The sequence below is a fragment of the Mesocricetus auratus genome, unplaced genomic scaffold (assembly GCF_017639785.1).
Source record: "Mesocricetus auratus isolate SY011 unplaced genomic scaffold, BCM_Maur_2.0 Super-Scaffold_100009, whole genome shotgun sequence".
NCBI classification, from domain to species: domain Eukaryota; kingdom Metazoa; phylum Chordata; class Mammalia; order Rodentia; family Cricetidae; genus Mesocricetus; species Mesocricetus auratus.
Window position 1 is genome coordinate 11,673,835 of NW_024429193.1, and position 6,534 is coordinate 11,680,368.

The window sequence follows — 6,534 nt, forward strand, 5'->3', positions numbered from 1 at the left end:
ACACCATGAACATACACATGAACACATACACACACACAGCTTCTAAACTTAATATACTAGCTTTAGTTTCTTTGATTCACATACCATGTTGAATTTTTGCCAGTTTTGTCCTTGGTAAATGTACTGATAGACTTTGATATTACTTCTTAGTTTTCTTTAGATTTAACCTAAAACTTTTCTACTAAGTAACAGAAATGGAAAAATCGAAGGAGTTTTATCCTGAATGTGTTATCCTTTCCTTTGACACTAATTTTATTCAAGCATTTTAGAACTTCCTACATAAGCACTACTTACATCACTTCTCTTTTCTCCTTCTCCCCATCTGGCTCTTTTCCTGCTCCTCCACTCCCTCCTCAGTTCATGACCTCTTCTTATTTTTGTCGAGACTACCAGAATTTTTCACTATTCAGTTAGCCTGTTGGACTTACAGATGATGTTTTGACAAGTGGAAATACATGAGGAGGTAAGTGCTAGGGGTGGAGAGGAGTGGACAGCGGGGAAACTGTGGTTGGAATGTATTGAATGAGAGGGCAATCCATTTTCAATACTAAAATACTGACAAAATTAATTTAAATGTACTTAAATATGGAGGAAAATAATCATTGTTTTGAATTTGTACTAGAAAATCTTCAGCATGCCTGAAGAGACAACATAGTTCTTTGGAAACAGGATATATGTAAGCTATTTGCTATTGGTTTTGGACAGATGATTAAAATGTGTGTCTATTAATGTCCTTTTTTTAAAAAAAAAGCAGGCTAAAGAGCAAAGAGAAGAAAATTCTGGTAAAGTCTATAAAGTATTGAGAAAAGTCTCTGGAGACTCGTGCTCACACCAGATGTGGTTACATTCCTCTTCCACATGCGATGGTAGAGTCTTAGAAATATCAGAAATTAGATTTTGTCAGTATTTAAGCCAAAATGGCAAACATGCTCTGTGTAGCTACCTCTCCTCCAACACCCCCCACTCTGGAGGGCCAATCAGAAACTAAGCTATAGAGCTTAACATTTAAGTCATGAAAATGTCTGTGTGTTTAAAAAAAATGCATAAGTCTGGTAAATGACCAGCTCGAAATAACCTCGCCGGCTTTGTACTGATCTGTTTTCTATTAGACACTGCAGTATCAGGAATTTTGGACACAGACTTCTTCAGGAAGCAAATACACAATCTCCACCAAGTGCCAATCGCAACATTGTAGTAGTCATTTTGAAGAAAAGTTGTACGACAGGAGTGATCTATAGTGAGATACTCTGCTCAGAACTTGGTCTCCGCCATGAGACTGTCACTGGAATTTAGTCACTGATCCCAATCCAAAGTTTTGGAACAACTGATAACAGCATTAGAGATATTCTTTATTGTCACTCCCTAAACCTTCTGAAGTTTGTTCTATGTCTTCCAGTATAAGAAGCCAATTGGCTTCATGGTATTAAATACCAGCATTGAAGTTCCTAGAGTTAGAGAGTGCTGTTCCATCCAAGTGTCTGTTGATTTACAAGCAAGATTGAGAAAGGATAGAATGCAGCCATCAAGACAGATGCTATAACCAGCCAAGAGTGTTCAAGTTCAGGCTCTGCTATTTAGACAAGGTGTCTCCTTTGCTCCAGTTTTCTAAGTTAAGAAAGGTAAGATGATAACTGAAACAATAGCAAAAGATGCTTTGAAAACTCACTGAGCTAATATATGGAAAGATTTGTTTGAGGGCCTATGTATAGTAAAGTAGGATCCAAGTGGTATCTAAATAGAATCAAATGAGTCTTTCTAGAGAAAAACAAACAGAAAACAAAATAGGAGAGGAGAAAATGATATGAGAAAGATAGTTACCACTCAGGCAGTGTTGGCAACAACAGGAAGTAGAAGTTATGAGAAATGGACTTCCCTAGAGAGCAGGCAGAAGAAAACAACTCAGTAGCAGCCTGATTTCAGTGTACTAACACTGCTATCGAGGTCTGGTTTCCAGAACACAGAACACAAAGAATTCAATTCTGTTATCCTGAGTCACGAAGTTTGTAGATAGTTGCTACAATGGTGAAAATTAACACATCACCATAAAAACAATAGATAAAATGTTTTACCCATCTCTTCTTCCCTTTTCCATATCCATGATTTTTGAAGTTAGGCTTTGCGGTCTTTTCTTCTACAGACAAGAGTGTGCACACTCACCTCATTAACTGTTTTGCTAATCAAATGAAAGCAGAGGTGACATTGTGTCATCTCCAGGACCAGTTCACCTCATGTTTCTATTCTTCTGCCATTTACATATTTAAAGGGGTTTCTTTTGGAGGGGGTCAGCATGCCTGTGAACATGCATATGTCCATGTCTGCACATGCATTTCTAGATCAGAAGATAGCCTCTCATACTGCTCCTTAGGCACTGTCCACATTATTTTTTGAGACAATGCCTGAGACTGTCCCGATTCACCAGATAACTAAGCTGGCTAGCCACTCAGGCCCTGGGAGTCTCTATTTTCTTGGTGCTAGGATTACATGAATATGTCACAATGCCTGCTTCTTTTTACATGAGTTGTGGAGATCCAACTCAGGTTCTCATGAATGCATGGCAAATACTTTACCTACTGAGCCATCTTTCTAGCTCTGTTCCCTTAGTTTCGGCTATATGAGAAGAGGACACACCACAAACAATCTATGAGTAGCAGGACTGTGAATAAGCTGAGAGCAGGACAAACACAAGCGAAAAATAAGTGACTCCTAAGTTTTCATTATATAGTCATAACTAGCCGAGACAATTTTTATCGGGATAGTGATGAGATGCATAAAAATAAAAATAATGGTTTTTGTTTGTATCTGCCAGCCTATTAGACAGTTTAATGGGTTAAAATAGCATTACGCTGCTTACCTGAAAAACATGAGACACAGCTAATCACATGACAAAAAATATAATGAGTGAAAGGAACCTACCTATCTCACTATTTAGAATGTGGTTTAAATGGCTCACTGATTGCCAACTCCTTTTAAGAAGTTAATGTTGGACAAGGGTGTGTGAAAAGCTTTCAATATTCCTCTGGTATTCCAGTTGCCTTCATTTCCCCTTTATTAACTATGACTCTCCTCGAGTTCCTTCTAGGTTGAAATCATGACCAACTCTCATGAGGAAGAAGATATAATGACTTCAGGTTCCTGGTCTAAGAGGTAATAGGTGAGGTGACTCAAGTTTTATCTCAACTTGGTTAGGCTACACTACCCAATTATCAAATCAACACTAGTGTCAGTGTGATTGTGAAATACATAAAGGCGTGTTTGCCATTCGTAATCAGCCAGCTTCTAAGTAGAACAATGATAATGTCTAGAGCCCCCATTAATCCTGGAGTTTACAAAAAGCAGAAATTCTGCCTGAGTACATCAGTGCAATCCCTGTTTGGTTCTCAGTCTGCTGCTCTGCCTCCATGTTTGAATCTAATAGTTCCCAACATTGCATATCCAATTCCTGATTACAAATCTCTTAAAGCACATTAATCAATGTGGACATTATTATTAGTTTTGACTATATCAATTCATTACATTCCTAATATATAGCAGGATATTTAAGGATCGTATATAATACGTATAAGGGAAAAGTGTATGTGTGTGTGTGTGTGTGTGTGTTTATGTGCATATGTTCATGTGTGCATGTAATTGTGTATGTATTTGAGGTCAGGCCTCTTCCTCTGGAGATTCCCAACTGATACAGTGGTTCAGTTTGTAGTAATGAGCAGCAAGATACCTAGGGAGGGAAGAATGTGATTTCACTTTTGAGCCAATACAAGAGAGCCATAACTCCTGCCAGACCTCCCCACTAGACACTCCTGAGTCCTGCAGCTCCCTCTTTTCATTATCCCAAAATCAGAACCCAACTACCCATAGATGTTTTCTTTCCTAGATTTTATTTTTGATTAGAAAACAACTACCTCACATAAGACACAAAGATCGGTGAGTATGCATGATTTCATCAAGGACTCTGTGCTACTGTGGTCATAATTTATTTGTAAGATAGACACCTTAAGAATCTGGTGAGTGTGTGTGGAACCACCCCACAAATACTGATGCTCATTGACATGATCGCAACAGGTTAGCATGAAGATAAGTGCTTCACTCCCATCTATTAGAACAGCTCATGGCTCTACAGTATCTATACAGTATTGTCCAATGGAAAGTTCCACCTTCTCTGTCTTGCAAACTAGTGTATAGATTGCCAAAAAAGGGCAGATTTAAAGATCCTTTGTCCACGTCCCATCTCATTCTTGTCCAGAATCCCCTTGAGTGACAAGAATGACAGGGGATTCACTATCATTATAAGCCATCTCCTCTCCATATCAATCGTAATCACAGTCCCAAGATTCCTAACTTCCATCTCTTCCATGCCTTCTAAATACCAACGAGATCAGACCCTTGTTTTAATTTTGAGACTAGGTGAGATCCAGCATGTTCATGGTGGTGTGGTCATATACTTCATCGCTCCTCTGTTTCCAGATCCTAGTGTTCCTCAGAGGAAGTCGAATTACTCTTTCAACATAACTACAACGACAATAGTTGTGGTGGTCCTACCTGTTTTCCATGTCCTCAGGCCTGAGTTTCCCACTGCAGATTCAAATTTTCTAATTTATGTTACTTTCTCTTTATTTCACACAAACTTCCTCTTCTTGTTTTCTTTTTTGTTTTTGTTTTGTTTTTTATTTTTATTTTTTGTTTTGTTTTATGAGACATGGTTTCTCTGTGTAGTTTTGTAGACCAGGCTGGCCTCATACTCTCAGAGATCTGCCTGACTCTGCCTCCTGAGTGCTGGTATTAAAGGCATTCTGTTTGTTTGTATTTCAAGACTGGGTTTCTCTGTGTAACACTCCAGGCTGTTCTGGAACTCACTATGTAGCCCAGACTGACCTTGAACTCACAGAAATCTGCTTGCTTCTACCTCTGCAGTGCTGGCATTAAAGGTCACACCTGGAAAACTTTCTCTTCTTTACAAAATAGTTTTTATCTAAGGAATGTGTCTACATTTCATACTTTCAAATGCCCCACGACAAACATGTAATTTGGATAAGAAAATAAACTTTACCTCTCTGCTTTCTAATTGTAGAGTATGTTATAACAAGTCAGAAAGGAGTCTTTGAGGTGACACAGAGCAAGGGAAGAAGGATGGTGAGGTAAATAAGAGGCCAGGGTTACTTCATAAGGACTGCAGGAATTTGCTTTTCCTTGTCTTCTGTACAAGTATGCCACAGACGAGACTATAAAGCTGCTTGAGTATGGGGGACAGGGTGCGTCTTAAAAGCTTGCTGCCTATTTAAATGAATCAAACTCAGACTAGATTGGAAGGTGACTCTCTTCTCTTGTCAGTCTCTAATGGTTTTACAAAGGTTGATAAGACCTAGAATCCCTTGAGAACTCATCTTCCCTAGTTTTTAACCAAGTTGGACTGAAGCAGTCTCACAGACACACAGCATCTGAGGACTCTGTCTCCCAGCACAAAAGAATCCTCAGTCCCAGAAATGTGCTGTTCTATTTCATTGCTGACAGATTTTTTTCCAAAATGTCAAGGCAAACCTCTGTAGAACTAACCTAGCAGTATATGCACTCTAGCGGGGGATTTCTTTTCCAATTTAAAAGTTTTCAATGTCATAAATATTAATAATGAAAGAAGATCCCTATGACTACAGCCTACTTGGCCTAGATTCTCGTTTTATCCAAATTCTTATAGATTACTTATATATGTCTGTCTGTCTGTCTGTCTGTATGTATGTATGTGGTATGTTTGTGAATGTGTTGTTTATAAGTGCAATCAATGAACATGAGTGCCTGTGGGTACAGGTGCCTGTGCTTGTATATGTCGGTCAGAGGAGAGCATCAAATGTCTTACCCTCTTGTTCTCTTCATTATTTCTTTTAGGATGGTCTCTCACTGAGTCTGGAGTCTGTGCTCTTCATTAGGCTGAAAGAGAGATAGCTCCAGAGATCACCCTGCCTTTATTCAGAGCTATAATTACAGACTTGCCAAAGACCATGCTTGACTTGTTACTTGGGTGATGGGCTCTGAACAATGATTTGCCTATCTTCACAGCAAACATGCTTAGCTAGTAAGCCATCTCTGTAGTCTTGGAGTTATGTTTTACAGAAAGAAGGAAAAATTTCATGGATTGTGGTTCAAGCTATATAAATTTATATTAAAATATTTAAATATCTATTCTGTTAAAGAAGCAGGTCTCACATGCAAAACACTTTTAGTATTTACTAGTAACTCTGTTGTCAATATCTAGAATAACTTTCACTAGCTGGGAAGATATCAGAACTATGTTGAAATGAGTAGTCTGTGAATCATTTTTCTTCTGATACTGCTTAGCTTGCCTACCTCAAAACACAGAGACCCCTCCCCTGTTTCCATAGCACATAAATGCTTGCACTTCTGGATGAACAAGTAGATGAAGGGAGTGCACTTGCTTGGAATGATTCCGCATATAAACTTGAGGGCAAGCCACTGTGTTGACATGTGTGATAGCCATGTAAGCCTTCCTCACAATCTTGAAGAACATATTTCATTTTCAACACTTGA

At 38.6% G+C, this 6,534-nt stretch overlaps 1 long non-coding RNA gene across 1 annotated transcript; it reads left to right on the forward strand.

Annotated features, from left to right (window-relative positions):
- The first annotated feature begins 370 nt into the window (after nt 1–370).
- LOC121142170 lies at nt 371–6,104 on the forward strand. The gene is made up of 3 exons (XR_005879146.1): nt 371–463; nt 3,080–3,151; nt 5,875–6,104. It is a non-coding gene; the product is annotated as an uncharacterized LOC121142170 (long non-coding RNA).
- Nucleotides 6,105–6,534: the final 430 nt, after the last annotated feature.